At 42.3% G+C, this 20917-nt stretch overlaps 1 protein-coding gene across 6 annotated transcripts in view; it reads left to right on the top strand.

Moving 5' to 3' along the window:
• gcnt3 (glucosaminyl (N-acetyl) transferase 3, mucin type) overlaps positions 1 to 20917 on the top strand; it is a 66366-nt gene that overhangs the window by 30510 nt on the left and 14939 nt on the right. Inside the window, exon 1 of one of the 6 annotated variants that reach the window (XM_052019408.1) lies at positions 14909 to 15084. The exons of the other annotated variants lie outside the window; for them this stretch is intronic. The gene's annotated coding sequence lies outside the window, so the exon portion shown is untranslated. Of the gene's footprint in view, positions 1 to 14908; positions 15085 to 20917 lie in introns of those variants that run through there. 6 annotated transcript variants of the gene reach the window in all.

Below are 20917 nucleotides of genomic sequence, written 5' to 3'. Positions count from 1 at the left end.
CTGACCATAAACTTCAAAACACCTATAGATTCAAGGGTGAGGTCTGAAGATAAGAAAGTTGGCAATGTTGCATCCTTACTGAACAAGGGGTATAGAAGTAGACCTAATAATTACAGACCAGTCAGTTTAACCTTGATGCTGGGGAATGTTTTGGAAACAATATTCAGGGACAGAATCAGCAGCTTCTTGGATAAGTGTGAATCAATTAGGGAAAGCAACGTGGATTTGCTAAATGCAAATCTTAGCTAATTAACAGGATGCTTCTCCGAGGAAGTAACAGATAGAGGCAAAGAGGAAAATACAGTTGAAGTGATGTACACGAGTATCTGAAAGACATTTAATCGAATACTGCATAGTATTCTTGTCAATATTTGAAGCCTAATGAGTAAATGCAATAACAACATTGGCTAAGTGACTGGGAAGGAAGATTAATAATGAACAGTTGCTTTTCACACTGAAGGAAATGTACAGTACAAGACCATTAGGCATAGGAGTATAGGACTCCAGAAGTCAGTACTATGACCATTGCTTTCAATATATATTAAACATTTAAATATTCCTATATTTTAGGTGACACAAAATTTGGAGGTTTTGAGAGAACTGTGAAGAGGTTGGTAGTAGAATTCAAGAAGATATAGACAAGGTGATAGAAGGGAGGGTGGCAGGTGAAGGTTAATGCTGAGAAGTGTGAAGTTTTACATTTTTGTAAGAAGAATAAGAAGGGACAATGTAAACTAGAGTACATAATTCTAAAAGGAGTACAAGAACAGAGAGATCTAGGGTATTTGTGCATAGTTTGTGAAGAGTATCAGGGCAGGTTTACATATGGCTAAAATATATGGGATAAAAAATAAACTGCTGGAAAAACTCAGCAGGTCCAGCAGCATTTGTGGAGGCAAAGGGACGGTTGATGTTTCAGGTCGAGACCCTGCATCAGGACTGAGACTTAAGAGGGAAGATAGCCAGTATGTAGACGTCAGAGGGAGGGGTGAAACAGAGGCTGATAGGTGATATAGGTGGAACCAGATGAGGGAGGATCATGGACAGATGGAACTAGGTGGGGTAGGTGGGGGGCGGTGGTGTTGAGTTCATTCAGCAGTTATTTTTTGCTCCAGATTCCAGAATGTCCCAGTCCCTTGTATCTCAACATATATGGGATGCTGTGCTTTGTAAATAAAGGCATAGATACAAGAAGAAGGACATCATGATGAACCTTTAGACAATACAGGTTCATCTATAAGAGGAGCATTATGTCCGGGGTGTTACACTTTTAAGAAAGATGTTGACACTTTAGAAAGCATGCCAAAGAGATTTACCAATGTGATTTCAGGAGTGAGGAACTTTAGAAAAGTGGATAAGCCAGAGAAGCCAGGGTTGTTCTCGTTAGAGCAGAGGGGATTGTGAGGAGATCTGACAGTACCATTTAAAATTGTGAAGGATATAGATAGCATGGATAGAGAGAAACTGTTCTTATTGGCAGTAAGGTCAAGAATTAAGGGGTATAGAACGAAATTGATTGGCAAAATGCCCAAAAATGATATGAAAGAGAGCTTTTATATGCACTGTGGTTATAGCAGTGTCAGGGTAGCGGTGGAGGCAGAATCAAATGTGGCATTCAAAAGGCGGCTGAATGAGCATCTGAAGGAAAAGAATTTGCAGGGTCACTGGGAGATGAGAGGGGAGTGACTTGAACCACATTGTTCTTACATAGAGTCAGTATGGCCTTGATAGGCCAAATGGTCATCTTCTATGCTGTGATTTTGAGTGATATGTCTGTTCTGTCTAATGAAACAAGCAGAACTTCAAAGTAATGTGAAAATACATGCATGAATATTACTATACATGCTTCTTATAAAGACCAATCTTATTATGCCATTTGGTTTTAAAAACAATTAAACCAGAACGTTCTAATTGATAAGATGTCTTTATTAATCACATATACATCGAAACACACAGTGAAATGCACCTTTTGCATAGAGTGCTCTGGAGGCAGCCCGCAAGTGTCACCACACTTCTGGCACCAACATGGCATGCCCACAACTTCCTAACCCGTACGTCTTTGGAATGTCAGCGGAAACTGGAGCACCCAGAGGAAACCCACACAGACACGGGGAGAATGTACAAACTCCTTACAGATAGCGGCCAGAATTGAACCTGGGTCACTAGGGCTGTAATAGTGTTATGCTAACTGCTACACATTCTTTGAACATTGCCTTCTAGCTGAGCTACCAGACTCAAATGTAAGAAGGAAGGGGTCTGAGTCTTGTTGCTGCTGTGAGCCTACCATGTTGAAAGAATGACACTGTTTTCTCCTAAATGTAGTTTAGACCACTGAGGCAACCATACTATATCTGGTGTTAGAAACCTATCTTTTGAGCATGTCCTTGCAAAACCACTAGCTGTGTAAATGAAAGAGAATAAACCATGTAAGCAACTATAGTGTATTTTGTACACAGTACACACCAGAGCCACTGCACACTGGTAGTGGAGGAAATGGTGTTTAGCGTTATAGATGGACTGTCAGACAAGTGGGCTGTTTTGCCCTGGGTTGTGTCAAGCCTTTGAATGTTTTTGCAGATGTATTTATCCAGGCAAGTGGAGAGTAGTCTGTCAATCTCCTGTCTCAGCCACACTAAATATCTTATAGAGTCATGCATCATGGAAACAGGCCCTTTGACCCAACTGGTCCATGCTGGCCAAGATTCCCATTTAAGCCTGTCCCATTTGCCCGTGTTTGGACCATATATCTCTAAACCTTTCCTATCCATGTACCTGTCTAAGTACCTTTTAAGTGTTGTTAATGTACCTGCCTCAACCACTTCCTCTGGCAGCTCATTCCATACACTGACCACTCTCCGGGTGAAAAAGTTGTCCCTCGGGTTCCTATTAAACCTCTTCCCTCTCACTTTAAACCTATGCCCTCTTGTTCTTGATTCCCCAACCCTGGGAAAGAGACTGTGCACATTCATCCTACCTATGCCCCTCATAATTTTATATACCTCTATAAGATCACCCCTCATTCTCCTACGTTACAATGAAAAAAGTCCCAACCTGCTCAACCTTTCTCCATAACTCAATCCCTCAAGTCCCGGCAACATCTCCATAAATCTCCTCTGCACTCTTTTCAGCTTTCCAGCATCTTTCCTATACCCTTCTTCCTACATAAGAATGTTCTATAACCGCTCAGAGATCCTCAACCCTGGCACCAGGGAGGCAACACACCATCCTAGAGTCCCTTTTGCAGCCACACAATCTTCTGTCTGCCCTGCCCAACTATCAAGTCTCCTATCACTATAGAACTTCCTGCCTTCACCTTTCCTGCTGTGCCTCAGAGCCAGTCCTGGTGCCACAGACCTGGCGGCTGCTGCTGCTGCTTTCTCCTGAACAGTCATCCCCCCCCCAACAGTATCCAAGACGGTATACTTGCTTTCAAGGGGAATGGCCACATGGGAACCAGCTCTATCTGACTACCCCCTCTACCTTTCCTGGTGGTCACCGAACTACCTGCAGCCTACACCTTAGGTGTAACCACCTCACTGAAACTCTTGTCTATGATCTTCTTTGGCTGTTGTCAAATTACTGAGTAGTGTATATTGGAGACCCATTGTCGGCACCTCAATCATGTATTTCCAAGTGCTAACTGTTTCACTTGCAGTAATTCACATTTGAATGCTGACATTGGGACAGGTACCCCATGATCATGCTGCAAGGAGTGTCGAATGAAACCCATTCTTGAACTTGCAGCTCATTTTGTCACAAAATCTGTGGTGAGTGTGTCAACAGTATGAATGCCTCAATGTCTTTGCTTATCTTCCTCTGCTGGACCCAACATCCAGGAAGCTCTGAGCGTTTAACAAGTACAGTGTTTTATTTTATTTTTCTGGTATAGAGAAGTTGGTAAACACGTCAAGCAAAATTAGCGATTATTAACAGCACTTTTCTGGCTTCCATTCTAATTATCTTGATGGCAGGTTGATATATTTCTGTTACTTGTGCCGAAACGTTAATGATATTCATGAGTGTGCTCTCATAGCTTTCATTAACTCAGCTGGATTGATTTTAGTCCTCCATTATTGTCTGAGGGAAGTATTTTGAAACAAAAAATCCCATTCTGTTTTATAATTTTTCTTTTCCTATCAGTAATCACTTCATCTCATCCAATTTACCTTTTGTAATGATTATAAGGTGGTGGTGAGCTGTGGCAAACTCTATCTTCACTCTCTCCTCCCCGCTGGCTCCCAACACCACCCCTCCCTCTCCCCACTCCACCCCCTCCCAACCTGGCCCCATCTGCCTGTCAACGTTCACCCCTCCTCAGTCCACCAATCACTCACTGCCCCCTGTCTCACCATTCTCCTTCTCCTCTTCATACTGGCTCCTTCCCGCTCCACTCTCAGTCTTGAAGCAGAGTCTCAACCCAAAATGTTAACAATTCCTTTCCCCCTACGGATGCTGCTCAACACACTGAGTTCATCCAGCAGATTGTATGTTGATAAGTTTTCTTGTTCAGTTTCTTCTCCACAACAATTGCATTTTTTCCCAAAGGTCTTTCTTCCTTAAAGTTCTACTTTGGAGAGGAAGCACCTCAACTGGGCATGTTCTGTTTAAATAAAATATCAGTGATGCCTTTAAATGTTGTGTATTTTTTTCCACCTGCAGTTGCTTGAAAAAAATTTTGCCATAGCCATACAGTTATGGGGCATGGAAACAGGGCCTTTGTCCCACTGAGTTCGTGCTAACTGTCAAGCACCTATTTAGATTAATTCCATTTTATTTTCCCCACATTCCCATCAGCTCCTCCCAGATTCCATCCCCCACCTACACAGTAGGGGCAGCCCAAGTTGAGTGACCAATTAGATATCTTTATCTTTATTGGTCACATGTACATCGAAACACACAGTGAAATGCATCTTTTGCGTAGAGTATTCTGGGGGCAGCCCGCAAGTGTCGTTACTCTTCCTGCGCCAACATAGCGTGACCACAACTTCCTAACCCATGCATCTTTGGAATGTGGGAGGAAACCGGAGCACCCAGAGGAAACCCCTGCAGTCACGGGGAGAACGTACAAACACCTTACAGACAGTGGCGGGAATTGAACCCGGATCGCTGGCGCTGTAATAGTGTTACGCTAACCGCTACACTACCATGCCTGCCCTATCAACCTGCATGTCTTTGGAAGGTGGGAGGAAACTAAAGCACCTGGAGGAAACCCATGCCGTCACTGGGAGGACATGCAAACTCCACACAGACAGTACTGCATGTTGGTATTGAACTTGGGTCACTAGAGTTGTGATGCTGCAGCTCTACTGGCTATGCCTCTGTGCCACCCTCGTATCAATTTTTCTTATTTATTTTATTTCCAGAAACAAAAGATGCACAGTTACTCAGTGTCTGAAGATATATGATAGGCATGTATTATGCTAAAGCTATGAGAGATCAAGTTTTAGGGCAAATCATCACATGCTGTAACACTTGATTTTATTTTAACTTCCATTCAAACCTGTGAAGTGTCTTGTGTTGACTTTGCTATATTAATGGTGCTTAATAAATGGAAGATGTCTGCTACAAAGGTTTTAAAGTCTTTTCTGTACACATTAGTATTTCCTTGCCAAAGGTTTTTACAAAATTTACTTTTGAAATCATTTCGTCAAAAAGCTACACCTGATAATCATGTGCCATTAACAAAAGAAAACCATGAAGATAAGATATTTATTTATCAGTCACATGTAGATCGAAACACACAGTGAAATGCATCTTTTGCGTAGAGTGTTCTGGGGGCAGCCCACAAGTGTCGTCACACTTCTGGCGCCAACATAGCATGCCCACAACTTCCTAACCTGTACGTCTTTGGAATGTGGGAGGAAACCAGAGCACCCGGAGGAAACCCACGCAGACACGGGGAGAACGTACAAACTCCTTACAGACAGCGGCCGGAATTGAACCCGGGTTGCTGGCACTGTAATAAGGTTATGCTAACCGCTACATGCGAACCATTATCTTGCTTAATGAAAACACAGAACAGCAGGTTCTGCTTGAAGCACGAGTGTTGACAACTTCCCAATATGATTGTAGTCAATTATAAAAGGATGTCATCTGTTTCCTAACTATCCTATTCTATTACAACCAAGATGATTAAAAAATCTTCTTCATATAATCCAAACTTTTAACAACAGTTACGGGCAATGTAACCCAAACACAAAAGCTCCAAAACTACTTTAAATAAATAAGTACTTAAAATGATCAAAATTTATATTTTTGTATGATGGTCGTGGATCAGGAATTAGACACATTGACATGATTTTTAATAATGATAATATCAAAGCTATGATAACAGATGGTTCAAATGTACTAAGCTCTGAGGAGCTGACACAAAAGCAAGTATCTCAAATGTTGTTCAAACAAAAGACCTGTTGTACCTTATTTATCTTTTGATAATCCCTTTGCTATAGGCCAACCGACATACCCAAATACATTTCATAAATGCAACCTTTTTTCAAAACTTTGACAGCTATGAAAGGTCTGATCTTTCTATATTTTAAAATACTGCTCTTTTGCCAACAAACTCATTCAAAGTTTACACCTACAATCCTTTTTAAGACATTACTCTGTAATTAAATATTATTAACACCCAAGTTTGAAGATACTTTCCAAGTCTGCCACCCTTTTGTGCTGCCTTCAGCTTCACTATGGAAATTCATAGACAAATAGTTGAGTTGCCTTGCAGTTCGCCAGAATAAAACATAAAGCAATTTTGGAATCAGATTATCAGCGGTTGACAGGGTAGATTTTGTGCTGACTGTTGGGCTGCCAACTGCCTGACCTTGAGCCAACCATGGAGAAATAAAAGGCTGTAGATGCTGGAATCAGGAACAAAAAACAAACTGCTGGAGGAAGCCAGCAGGTCAGGAAGATCTGTCGAGGAAAATGGATAGTTGACGTTTTGGGTCAAGACCCTTCATCTGGACTCGTCTGTCCATTTCCTTCCACAGATGCTGACTGACCCGCTGAATTCCCCCAGCAGTTTGTTTTTTGCTCTTGTACCAACCATGTTGTTCTTTCCAAAATTGTCCTAGGCTCAGTCTTTCACAGGGATGTTAGCTCCCAGCTCATTGGTGAGGCCCAATTCAATGTGGAGCAAATGGCTGTCAGGCTAATAGAGCTGCAACCTCACAGCTTCAATGTTCCGGCTTTAATCCTAACATCTTCTGTGACCACATGGGTTTCCTCTGTGTGCACCGGTTTCCACCCACGTTCCAGGGATGTGTTAGTTGGTTAGTTAATTGACCGTTGTGATTTTTCTCTGGTGTGTAGGTGAGTGGTAGAATCTGGGGGAGGTTAATGGAAATGTAGGGAGAATAGTTCACAAGGAAAGTTAGTGGGGGAATGGGATTGCTCTGTGATCTAGCATAAACTTGATGGACAAACTGGCCACTTTCTATGTCATAAGGAAAGACGGAAAGGTCTTCACACCTTTTGATCTCCCAGTCCTAGAAATCAATCAAATCTATTGTTTAAATTGAATATATTTTTTAAAGTTATTCAAAAACACAGAGGAACTACTTAGAAAATTAAAAGCATTAGTTGTCTTTAAAATTAAAACAATTAAATGCATTTAAACTAAGTGAGTTAAAAAAAGGAAGAAACATTACTTCCACATTCCCCCAGCCCCCTAACCTCCCAGTTTCTTTCCCCTCCCCAACCTATTCCATCTGCCCATCTGTCCTCCATTTGAAGGTGGGAGAACCTTCAAACGAAGGACTACAGCAGTTTAAGAAAGTGACTCACCACTACCTTCTCAAGGTAAATTACATTTGAGCAATAAGTACTGACCTTACCAGTGATGCCCTAATTTCAAAACTAAGTAAATAAAACAAGCTGTTTTATTGAATTAGCAATCCAGAAATCTGAATGAATGATCAGGAGGCATGCATTCAAAATCCAACCGTAGCAACTGGGGAATTTACATTGTTTATTAAAGGTTGGTCACCAGCATTTGCTCAAGGGCAATTAGTCTTGGACATTAAATGCTGGCCTTGCCGGTAATGGCAACATTCCAAAAAATGAATAACCAAAAAATATTTAAAATCCATTATGGTGTCCATTGAACTACTGAAAGATGAGGCATCTCCCCATTGCCAGTCATTTCAACTTCCCCTCCCACTCCATCATAGATATGTCAGTCCTCTGCCTCCTCCACTGCCAGGAGAATTCCAAGCGCAAACTGGAGGAACAGCACATCATTTTCTATCTTGGAACCTTGCAGCCTAATGGCATGAACATTGAATTCTCCCACTTTAAGTAATCCCCACAAACCCCCCACACCCCACCTAACTATGCCTCTTTTCTTCCCTTTCCTAGCCTATCTTTCTTTTTGCTACCTCTGTTTTTTCCTCCTTACCTTTGAACCATCCCTCAGTGGATCTGCTCTCCCCTCCTCCCCCGCACCTGCCTATCACTATCTTTTACCTGCATCCACCTATCACCACCTTGTGCCCACCCACACCTCCCCTCTCTTGTCCACCTATCACTGCTCTGCTTTTCCCTCCTATATATTGGGCTTCCCCTTTTCCCCATCTTCAATCCTGAAGAAGGGTCCTGACCCGAAACATTGACCGCCTGCTTTTCTCCACGGATGCTGCCTGGCAACAATGTGTAGTTCAAAACAATACATGTATAATGAACATCTGAAATAGAAAGCATAATAGCTTGCCTGAAGTGATTTCATTACTCATTTTTATTTCAGAATGAAACCAGCCTAAAATTATAGTAGCAGGTGCCTCTTGCTGCCTCAGTTAAAGCAGTCAGCATCATCAAAGACCCCACCCACCGTAGACATTCTCTCTTCTCCCCTCTCTTATCGGGCAGAAGAAACAAAAGCCTGAAAGCACCTACCACCAGGCTCATGGACAGCTTCTACCCTGCTGTTATAAGACTATTGAACAGTTCCCTAGTTATGATAAGGTAGAGTCCTGACCTCACAATCTACCCTGTTATGACCTCACACTTTATTGTCTACCTGCACTGCACTTTCTCTGTAGCTGTTACACTTTATTCAGCATTCTGTTATTGTTTTACCTTGTACTACCTCAATGCACTGTGTAATGAATTGATCAGTATGAATGGTATGCAAGGCAAACTTTTCACTGTACCTTGATATATGTGACAATAATAAACCAATTCCAATTCCAGGGTCACAGAACTAGACCTTTCTTTCATGGATGGATGGATTAAATCTGTATCTATTACAAGAAATGGGATAAGAGATTGAAGGCACAATGTTAAATTACAGAAAATTATTAGAGAGAATAATTTGATTGTCTATCACTAAACTAAACACTTGTGGTTGCATAAATAAAGAGTAGGAAGGTAAAGCTACATTCTAATCTGATGAATGTAATTGTACTTTAATATTTTGAGTGCCATTGTTCAGTTTGAGGTGATATTTGTGTGTCCTTTCAAAAGTATGAATTGCTTTTCTTATTCTTTGTGAATGTTACAGACAGACTGAATGTTTAAAATTGGACCATTCTTACTTTTCCTTTTGCAGAAGCAGTCCCATGTCTAGCGACAAATGTTTCCTTAAAAACCACTAACCTATAAGAAACTTAAGGGAATTAAAACTGCCATGAATGAATTCCTAATTGCTTCTGCTCTTACTAATAAGGGAGATGTGAGTGTGATTGATTAGCTTCTTTGGAAAACATCAAAAATGTGTTGCAGATTTTTTGACAATAATTCTTTGCTGTGAGCACTGACATTAACATGAGAATTATTTTACATGAAAAATTATTGCACTCAAATTATGAATTTGTTACTAATGAATTCAGTTACTCATTTACCTTATCATAAATGTTTCATTACTTTACAGTCTTTCTATTGAAGCCAGTAATCTGGCATCTCTAGAGTGTGTGTGTGTGTGTGTGTGTGTGTGTGTGTGTGTGTGTGTGTGTGTGTGTGTGTGTGTGTGTGTGCTTCACTCAATGCTCCTTCACTCAGTGCTCCTTCACTTAACGCTCCTTCACTTTTGCACTTCGCAAAATCTTGATGGAGTCACATGTAGATGAAATTAGTTCCAAAGCCTGGTATCATTAGTTTGATGCTGTCATTACAAAACTTGATTGTGACTGGTTCACAAGATCACAAGACAAAGGAGCAGAAGTAGGCCATTCAGCCCATTGAGTCTGCTCCGCTACCTCACCATTGGCTAATGAATTAAACATGGCTATCTAGCTTTACCCCATTCCCGCCATTCTCAGCTTTGGCTTTGAAATTAGTTTTCATGTGTTCAGTGAGTAAGAAAAGGGAGAGCAATCTTCACGTCAAGGGGACACAGGATACTAATCTAATTTGGAGCAAGAAATTAAACTGGTGGAATAACTCGGTGGGTCAAGCAGCATCTGTGGAAGGCAAAGGGATGGTCAACATTTCGGGTCAAAACCCTGCATCAGGACTGAGCATAGAGGGAAGATAACCAGTATATAGAAGTGAGAGGGAAGGGTGAGTCAGAAGCTAGTAGGTGATAGGTGGAACCAGATGAGGGGAGATAATGGGCAAAGGTGTAGCAACAGACATTTACATGGACCCCAGCTATACCTGCCTTTTTGTTGGATTCAAGGAACAATCCTTGTTCCAAACCTACTGTGGCACCCCTCCCCAACTCTTTCTCTGCTACGTTGATGACTGCTTTGTTGCTGCATCCTGCATTCTTGTGGAACTGGTCAATTTTATCATCTTTACCACCATCATCCACCCTGCCCTCAAATTCACCTGGACTATTTCTGACACTTCTGTTCCTTTTCTGGATCTCTATGTCTCCATCTCAGGAAACAAACTAACCACCAATATCTACTATAAACCTACCGATGCCCAGAGCTTTGCCTCACTGTGGCAATGGAGAAGGATAACAGCACTCAGGTCACTGTGAGAATGGGAAGGTGAGTTGAAATGACATGCAACCAGAAGCTCAAGATGGCTGTTACGGACAGAGTGCAGGTGCTCTGCAAAGCAGTCGCCCAGTCTACACTTGGTCTCGTCGATATAGAGGATGCCACATCACCGGCACTGAATGCTTTAGACCAAGTTGGATGAGGTGCCTCGACTACACTTCCTGCCACCCTGTCTACTGTACCCTTCTCTCAGTTTCTCCGTCTCCGCCACTTCTATTTACAAGATGAGACTTCCTATTCTGGGACTTCTGAAATGTGCTCCTTCTTCAGAAAGTGTGGCTTCCCTTCTGCAGTGGTTAATGGAGCCTTCCCACACAATTCCTCCATTTCCTGCACATCTGCTCTCACCATCCCCTCCCCAAAAAGAACAGAGTTCCCCTGGTTTTCACCACTTACCCATTAGCCTCAGCATCCAGCATATCATCCTTCATTTCCAGCAGCTCCAAGGAGATCCCACCGCCAGTCACATTCTTTCCCTCTCCCCCTCCCCATTACTGCTCTCTGCGAGGACCCCTCTCTCTGTGATTCGCTAGTCCACTCATCCCTTCCCACCCACTGTTCCTGTCCTCCGGCACTTTCCCTTGTAACAGTAGGAAGTGCAATCCTGTTCCCTACACCATCATCCAGGGGCCCAAACAACCCTTCCAGGTGAGGCAGAGATTCACATGCACCTCCTCCAATCTGGTCTAATGCATTCGGTGCCCAAGATGTGGCCTCCTCTGTATCAGCAAGACCACGTTTAGACTGGGTGACCATTTTTGCAGACAACCTGCACTCTGCCTGTAACGGGCATCGTGAGCTTTTGGTTACATGTCATTTCAACTCTCCTTTCCATTCCCACACCGACCTGTCCATCCTCGTCCTTCTCCACTGTCACAGTAAGGCTAAATGCAAATTAGGAGAGCAAGACCTCATATTCCTCTTGCGTATACCAAGACTCATCACTCTCCCCCGTCTGGCTCCATATGCCCATCATCCCCCCCACTCCAATCCCCCCAACTCCCCAACCCATCAGTCTGGTTCCACCTATCTCTTATTAGCCTCTGTTTCAGCACTCCCTCTCATTTCTATATTCCAGCTATTTTCTGAGTCCTGATGCAAGGTCTCGACCTGAAACTTTGACCATCCCTTTGCCTCTGCAGATGCTGCTTGACCTGCTGAGTTCTTCCAGCGTTTCTTTTGTTTTTGCTCCAACTTTCAGGTCATCAGATTGGCTTCACTGAACTAAGTTGCTATTCATTCATCCTTCAAATAAGCCATCTGCTCAGAGCTGATCGCCATGGTCACATACTGCACATATGCTATTTCATGGAAATGAGAAGTTCAAAACAGGAATTATTGGAAACACGCCAGTGCTATGCTGGTTGTGGCTGAGGTGAAGTAATAATTTCTTCCAATTTCATGAAGAAACGCAGTGTTCCTGAAGTGAATAATCAAGCTTTATTTTGAAGTTTAGACATGAGTCTGAAACAGCAAAGATTATTTTGCACATCCTGCTATTTATGTCAGCACTGTGGTTTGAAAGTTTACAAAGCCAATTGCAATATGTCAGGGAAACTGAGCACCAAGGTTCTGGCAGATCATCACTGATTTCACATATTTCTTCCAGCTTAAACTTGATGTAGCATTGGAGGTGGCCAATGCATAGCTGTGCATTTTTGGTAAAGCTGCCCAATTATTCCTATTGCCTGTCATATCTTATAGTACAATATTTCATTTTCTCTTAAAGTGTTTACTTAATTCATTTTTGAAAGTTACCTGCTTTCTTTCAGGCAGCTCATTCACAATCACAATCAGCTTCTACAGCCACTCTGCATAAATGAAATTAAATTTTAACTGCCAAGTTCATGACCATTTCATCAGTCTGTCTGTGTCCTCTCATCAACCATACTTGCTACATTTTATATATTTATATGCATACAGTCCACTTATTTTGGACCATCTTTCATTCACCCTTTGCATAATCCTTCCAAGTCATTATTACTTTATTTCTCTTCCTTCTTTTTTATTGATTCAAGGGTTGCGAGCTTTGCAGGCTGAACCAGCATTTAATTGCCCATCCCTAGTTGCCCTTGAGAAGGTGGTGGTGAGCTGCCTTCTTGAATCACTGCAGTCCTTGAGATGTGGGTATACCCACAATGCTGTGCGGGAGAGAGTTCCAGAATTTTGACCCAGCGGCAGATAAGGAACAGCAATAAATTTCCAAGTCAGCGCAACTTCCAGGTGGTAGTTTTCTGCTGCCTTTGTCCTTCTAGCTGGTAGAAGCTGTGGGTTTGGAAGGAACTGTCTACGGAGTCTTGGTGAGTTGCTGCAGCACATCATGTTTATGATACAAACTGCTATTACTGTGCATCGATTTCAGAGTGAGCGAATGGTTGTGGATGGGGTACCTATCAAGTGGGCTGCTTTGTCCTGTATGGTGTTGAGCTTCTTGAGGGTTGTTGAAGCTTCACTCATCCAGGTAAGCAGAGATTATTCCATCACACTCCTAATTTGAGCCTTGTAAATGGCTTTGGGGAGTTAGAAAGTGAGTTGCTTGCCACAGGATTGCTAGACTCTAACCTGCTCTTGTAGCCATGTTGTGCATATGGCTACTCCAGTTCAGCTTCTGGTCAATGGTAACCCCTAGAACATTGATAGTGGGGAATTTAGTGATGGTAATGTCATTGAATGTCAGCAGGTGATAACAGGATTTTCTCTTGTGGGATGTCGTTATTACATGGTGCTTGTGTGGTGTTTACCACACATTAGCCCAGGCATGGATATTGTCCAGGTCTTGCTGAAATTGGTTGTGGACTATTTTATTATGTAAGGAGTTGCAAATGGTGCTGACCATTGCCCAATCATCAGGGGACATCCCTACTTCTGAACTTACAATTAAAGGAAGGCCATGGGAACCTTGTTTCTGCTCTTTAATGATTTATCTCGGCTCACAGCTATAATTCCTCCAGGTCAAATTTGAGTGAAGTAGTTTTATGTTAGAAATGAAAATGTAGAAAAGCAGAAACCCAGTAGTTGTGAAAATTTGGAAAGAATGACTTGCATTGGGACTTACAGTAGGGAAATGTGAGATTCATTTTGGCAGGAAGATTAGAAACACAGCATATTATCTAAATGGTGAGAGATTGCGGAGTTCTGAAATGCAGAGAGATCTGTGTGCTAGTGCATGATTCATAAAAGACTAATAAATGTGTTGGAAGCAGCTGAGAGAAGGCTTACAAAACAAGAAGACTTACAGGAATGGATAGGTTATCTTATGAGGAAAGGTTGGGCAGTCTCAATAACAATGGACAGTTGACGTTTCAGGTTGAGACCCTTCATCTGCAGTCCACATGAAGGGTCTCGGCCTGAAACATCAACTGTCCATTGCCCTCCATAGATACTGCCAACCCACTGAGTTCCTCCAGCGTTTTGTGTGTTGCTCCAGGTCCCAGCATCTGCGGTCTCTTGTGTCTCAATAACACTGGAGTTTAGGCAAGAGAAAGGCAACTTGATTGAAACATATGAGTCCTTGAGGGATCTTGATAGGTGGATATGGAGAGGAGATTTCGTCTTGTGGGTGAATCTAGAGCAAAGGAATATGGTTTAAAAATGAGGGGTTGCCTGTTTTAAAACGGAGATGAAGCAAAAATATTTATTTCAGAGTAGTGTGATTCTTTGGAACACTTCCACAAAGGGCAGTAGAAGGAAAATCTTTGAATATTTCTAAGGCAGAGGTTAATAGATACTTGATAAGCAAGGGAGTTGAAGGTTACAGGGATAGGCAGGAACGTGTTGCAATTAATCAGGCGTGTTCTGTTTGAATAAGGAGCAGGCTTGAGTGGCCAAGTGGCCTGCTCCTGCTTTTAATTCTTCTGTTCACATGTTTGTATATATTTATATAAAACTTTTCACATCCCTCTTAGAGGATCCCAATTTGCTTTATGAGATAAGATAAGATAAGATATCTTTATTAGTCACATGTAGATCGAAACACACAGTGAAATGCACGCTTCCGGCGCCAACATAGCATGCCCACAACTTCCTAACCTGTACATCTTTGGAATGTGGGAGGAAACCGGAGCATCTGGAGGAAACCCACGCAGACACGGGGAGAACGTACAAACTCCTTACAGACAGTGGCTGGAATTGAACCCAGGTCGGTGGCGCTGTAAAGCATTATGCTAACCACTACACTACCATGCCTGGAAAGCATCTTAGAAATGTAGTTACTGTTATAATGTAGGAAAAACACCAGCGAATTTGCAAAAATAAAATGTATGCAAATGGCAATATTTGCTATTCAGATAACGTGTTTTAGAATTGTTGATTGAGGGAGAAATATTAGCTGAGACACTGTGTGTAATTTCCCTGTTCTTCTTCGCATGTACATTATGGAGCTCTGGATCATGTGTGATCTCAGTTCTAATCCAAAAGGCTACACCTCTGACAGTGCAGCACTTTTTCAGTACTTTTGTGTGACGTCTCAGGAGAATAGGATTTGTATCTGAGTGCAAAAGTTGTGAGTCTAAGGATTCCTTCAGCTACAGAAAACAGAGAAATACAGAAAGCAGGTTGGGCTAGGCAGGCTATATCTGGGAAATGCAAAGCAAATCCAATGACCAAGCATAGGCCTATATAGATGTCAATTTTATCTAGAAGCAAGACTATTAATTGGTAAATAATGAGCCATACCTTAGCAAGGAATGCTAATTTGTACGTGGCACTTATATATTGGATGATATATTACTGTTGAGTAAAGCAAAGGTTAAGGACACATTTGATTAATCCACCCCTATTGTAGGTTATCCCTATTATGGCTATCAGTTGTGCATTTAACCACTTAAGGAAAATCGGATTTAGTAGTTTCCTGGATCTCTGATGTGAACTATGATTGACTGGAAAATAGCAGTCACATCTACAATAGCCATGCACAGATGGAAGGAAATACCAACATGCCAGGATTACCAACAGACTATAAGTTGTTCTTTGATCCCACATTGTTCAATACCAAGCCCTTTATCAACAGGAAAATATTCCAATCGATTTATGTACTGCTTATTCATTATTTGCGCAACTGAAGCACTGGCTGCCTCAGTTATCGTAGTTACAAAACAATTTATCACATCGCACCTGTTTCCTTGTGGTGCGGCTAATAGAAATGTTGCTTCATAGCTTCAGTGACACAGGTACAATCTTAACATTGAGTGTTTTCTGTGTTGAGTTTTCCTGTTCTCCCTATGACTGCATGGATTTCCTCCTGATGCTCTGGTTTTCACCTACATCCCAAAGACATGGGGTTGATAGGTTAATTGGTTACTATAAATTTGTTCTCATGTGGTAGAATCTGGGGTTTGGGGGGGGGGCGGGGTGCCAATGGAAGGAAATGTGGGAAGAATAAAATTGGATTAGTGTAGGGCAAATGGGTCAAAGATGGTTGGCGTGAACACAATGAGCTGATGCACCTGTTTCAGTGCTGCATGGATGTATGATATGAGAAGGAAAATTGGATTGGTGACTTTTCATAAGATGACAACATTTGTGATTTCATAGCATGTGAATTAAGCACAGTTACAAATAATACCCTTTATGTACCAGAATTATAAATGAGCCCATCACTTGGAATGTATGCTTCAGGTGTCATAGTCATTTAGGAGCATACTAATGTGCTAACATGGACTGAGAATTAGTTATTGAACAGTAAGCAAAGAACGGGAATAAATTGATCTTTCTTAGGCTGGCAGGTTGTGAGCAGTGAGGTACTGCGTGTATCAGGACTTGGGCCCTGGCTATTCACCATTTACATCAATGACTGGACTGAGGAATCAATGTCGTGTTTCCAAGTGAGATTTTGAGCAGGGAGGTGGATGTAAAAAAGGCTTCAGGGGGATATAGGCAAGCTGAATATTTGGGCAAGAACACAGCAGATGGAATATAATATGAAAAAATACAAGGTTATTGAGTTTGGTGCACAAAACAGAAAAGCACACTCTTTTTTAAAAGGTGGGAGATTGGGTAATGTTGATGTTCAAAGGTACTTAAATATAATTCTACACACATCAAATGCAGCGAGTATAGTAGGAAGGCAAATGCTATGTTGCCTTTTTAGTACAAAAGAACTTGAGTTCAGGAGTAAAAGTATCTCACTGAAGTTACCTAGGTCCTTGGTAAGACTGCAGCTGGAGTATTATGTACAGTTTTGGTCAAGTAGATTAGGCTCATAATCATTGGAGTATAGAAGAATGAGAGCTGATCCTATTGAAACAGATTCTGAAGGAGATTGATAGGGTGGACACTGAGAGCATATTTTCCCTAGTGGGGGCAGGGTTTCAGAATAAGATGTTGCAAGAGGAGAGGAGGAATTTCTTCTTTCAGAAAGTGTGAATCTTTGGAAGTTATAGAGGCCAAGTTACAGAATATATTCATGCTGGAGATTGACAGATAATCATACTACACGGTAACAGGGAGGTGGTGGATATGGGCGGAGAATGGGAAAGTGTTGTTGACGACAGGGTTAGATTGCTGTGTCCACGGCAATCCCTGGAACAGGATTGAGGGGACAATAGCTTACTCCTTCATCCGTTTCTCATGTTCTTATTTTCTAAACAGAGATATTGGTAGAGGAGATACATGCCAGGTGAGGTGTCCCCTGTACAAGTGGTGAGGGGCTGGGGGAGGAGGTCCACTAGGGCAGCTTTTAGGAAAGGTAAGCAGGAGATGGCTGATATCTCCTCAGTCCTCCTGCTGTGACATAACTAGAAGCAATGATAGAAAAATATGATGACCTCAGGAGATGTGTAATGGTCAAGGTGAGCTCTATAGCTCTATTAAATACCACTCACTTGTATTGCCATTGACACTCAAAACATGCACAAGGATTGAGGCCTCTGGTGTTCAACAGGCTGAAGAAGAGGTCCTTGTCCTAATGGGTGCAGGGGCCTCTGAAACACAGGCACATTCAAACCAGAGGCCTCAAGAAATCAGCACAATATGCACATAAAATATGGATCCTCATCGTGTATCAATTCACTCTTGATTAAATGTAATCACTATCACAAACAAACTGCTGGAGGAACTCAGCAGGTCGAGCAGCATCTGTGGGGAGGACATAAATTTTCGACGTTTTGGGTGGAGACCCTGCTTCAGGACTGAGAGTGGAGAGAAAAGACAGCCAGTGTAAAGAGGAGAGGGAGAGTGGTGAGACAGGGGCCAGCAGGTGATTGGTGGACTGAGGAGGGGTGAAGGATGATGGGCAGATGAAGAAAGGTGAGGGAGGAGGAGAGGCAGCATTGGGAAATAAGAGGCAAGTGGGAGATAGGTGGAAGCAGACAAAAAAAAAGGCCAGGTGGGGCCAGGCATGGGGAGGGGAGGGTGGAGATGGAGACAACTGCTGGAAGGTGATAAGCAGAGGCACAAAGGCTACCAGTGCTAGAATCTGAGAAGTAAGAAAGGTGATAATGGGAGCCATTAGGGGAGAGGTAAAGGGCAGATAGAATCAGAGGGGGGAGGATATCCAGTGGGTGAAATGTGTGGGTAGTAGGTAGATTGAACCAGGAGGGGGAGGGGAATGAAATGGGTGTTGGGGGCCCGGAGGGGGCTGTGTGGGTGTATGGGTAAAGACCTCTGGTCCTCCCATTTTGGGTCCATGCGAGTGCCTATGGCTATACCTTTGAGCATTATGCCCCCTCATCTGGTTCCACCTATCACTCACCAGCCTCTGTATCACCACTTCCTCTCACTTCTATATTCCAGTTATCTTCCCTCTACACTCTCAGTTCCCAATGCAGGGTCTTCACCCAAAACATCAACCTCCAGAGATGCTGCCCGACCTGTTGAGTTCTTCCTCCAGTTTATTTTAGATTAGAAGGGCACCTGGCACTTGTAGGCTGGAATCAAACATGAGGTGCAGACAATCTAGGATCTAGCCAGAGAGAATGAGAGTTCATCCTAAGCCTGAGGTATTGGCCTTAGGACCACAATTGTGAATCTCTCCTGAGAATGCCAGTGTAGACGTAGGCAGAGATGGGTGTGAATTATCAGGCCTGCCTGACTAAATGGAGGAGATGACAAAGAGTTCCACACTTACTCCTTATGCAGGACCCAGAATGTATCAGTTTACTTAACATGACTTGTATTTCCCTGGGTGGGTCTGCTGGCAATCCTTTCTCACGGTGGTTGCTAAGTCAGCTGGCACCTGGCATGGAAGAGCAGGCAGGTGCCGTTCAACAGCATGCTGGCTCTGCAATTCAAGCAGAGACCGGGTCAGTGCCACCCAGAAATAGGTAGCTGCTCTTCACAAACTCACCAGCAGTTTGGTGTCATCACTAAGCAGAGTGATGCCGTCTGTGAACAGATCTGTCCAGCAATGAAAGCTGCTGTGCCTGAGCTAATCGCCCTCTGTACAGGAACAAAGGTGACTCACTCATCATTACGTCTTTCTTATCCAGGAGCTTAGGGATACTGTACAGCTTTACACACTTCTATAACATGAGCAAGAGCCTGTTTAGATTATTAGACCTGCAGGACAAGTCCTGAGAGCTGGAATCTGCCAGCCACCTCTGTGATGGCCATAGAGACTGAAACATGGTGGGGTGGTCCAGTTAATACAGATCAGAACACTATTGTCTACCAAGTCCCTTCTGAAGTCCATTGGCATGGAGATGGCCAAAATTGCCAACTCCCTTTACAAACTCAGCATTTCCTATTTCATCACTGCCTCATGGGTAAAACACTTACCTGTGATCGTGGCTTCATTTGGCAGGAGCGGCACTGATGCTGATCCATCATGAGTTAGCTTCTGGTGGGCATTAATCAGATATCTTCAGATCTTCCTAATAAATGGGAGATACTTAGCTGCAGCCTGGTTGCCATTGCAATGGTTGTAACGTTATCATGATGCTGGGTGAAGCTAATTGCAGAATTTTCAATAGGGTACACCACTGTGCTTACTGGTTTAGAAAACATCATGTAGTTTCTATTCTTTTCCAGGCTACTTATGTGAAAATGTTATAATGCCCATTAATCTCAGTCATAGTAGTCCACTATCAAGTGATCTTCATAGCTGATAGAAAACAATTGAACACCATTAAGAGGAATATCTCACCAGTTCCGGAAATCAGCAGCAGGGTCATCTACTTGGCTAGCATCAATTTTATGGCCCCTCTCTTCCTAACTCCCCTTTGTGCACTAAGTAAAGCACCTTATTCTGAGGGGTTGGTAAGCACTCCCTGTCCGTCATTATTCTAACTAGTTCACCCAAGCACTGAACCAATTACCAATGTGCAGGTGTCTGTTTTTTTTAATTTGTGATTTTTAGTAACTGATTGAAATACTGGTTATCAAAAGTTGGTATTCTAAATTCATAAGATTGAATTATGCAGACCCATAAAATTGTTTTCAACGTTCACAGCGCTGTTAGGCGTCAGCCACCATCATGGTGATCATGGAATGCTGAAGCCTGCTCAGCACTTCGTACGCTTGGCATGCTAATCCACAGCAGATAGTGCCTAAGGTGCTAAGAAGATTGTTGTATGCTAAGCTCACTTAAAAATATGAAAAATAAAATAGATTCCCTTAGAGTACTTACAAATTAACATTGCATGCAAAACCATTTTAATTACTTATGGAGTTTTGTTTTCTATCATTACAATTATTTGACTGTTCTCTAATGCAATGATACTTTGAGTGAAAGGATATTAGTTTCTTCAATCTCCTCTGCTTTGTTATCTGTACCTGTTTGAAAATGCTTTAGGCTAGATCCTAGGATTGTGCAGTACTATAAGCCATGATAGTAAATCAGCAGCCCTTTTTTTAAATCTCCCAATTTTTATTTTATTGATCCTGGAAGCTACACCTTTTGAGACAGTAGATACTCTGAGACTTAAGTTACTTATGCATCTAAGTCTCCAAGAGAGAAAAAAATATTTCCACTGCCCAATCTTATCTCACTAAGGAAACACTTTGTAAGTATAATAGGTTAGAAATTTTGGTGT

This window comes from Pristis pectinata, chromosome 7 (genome assembly GCF_009764475.1).
Source record: "Pristis pectinata isolate sPriPec2 chromosome 7, sPriPec2.1.pri, whole genome shotgun sequence".
NCBI lineage: Eukaryota > Metazoa > Chordata > Chondrichthyes > Rhinopristiformes > Pristidae > Pristis > Pristis pectinata.
Note: the sequence above shows the minus strand (reverse complement) of the source record. Positions and strands in the feature narration are given on the sequence as shown.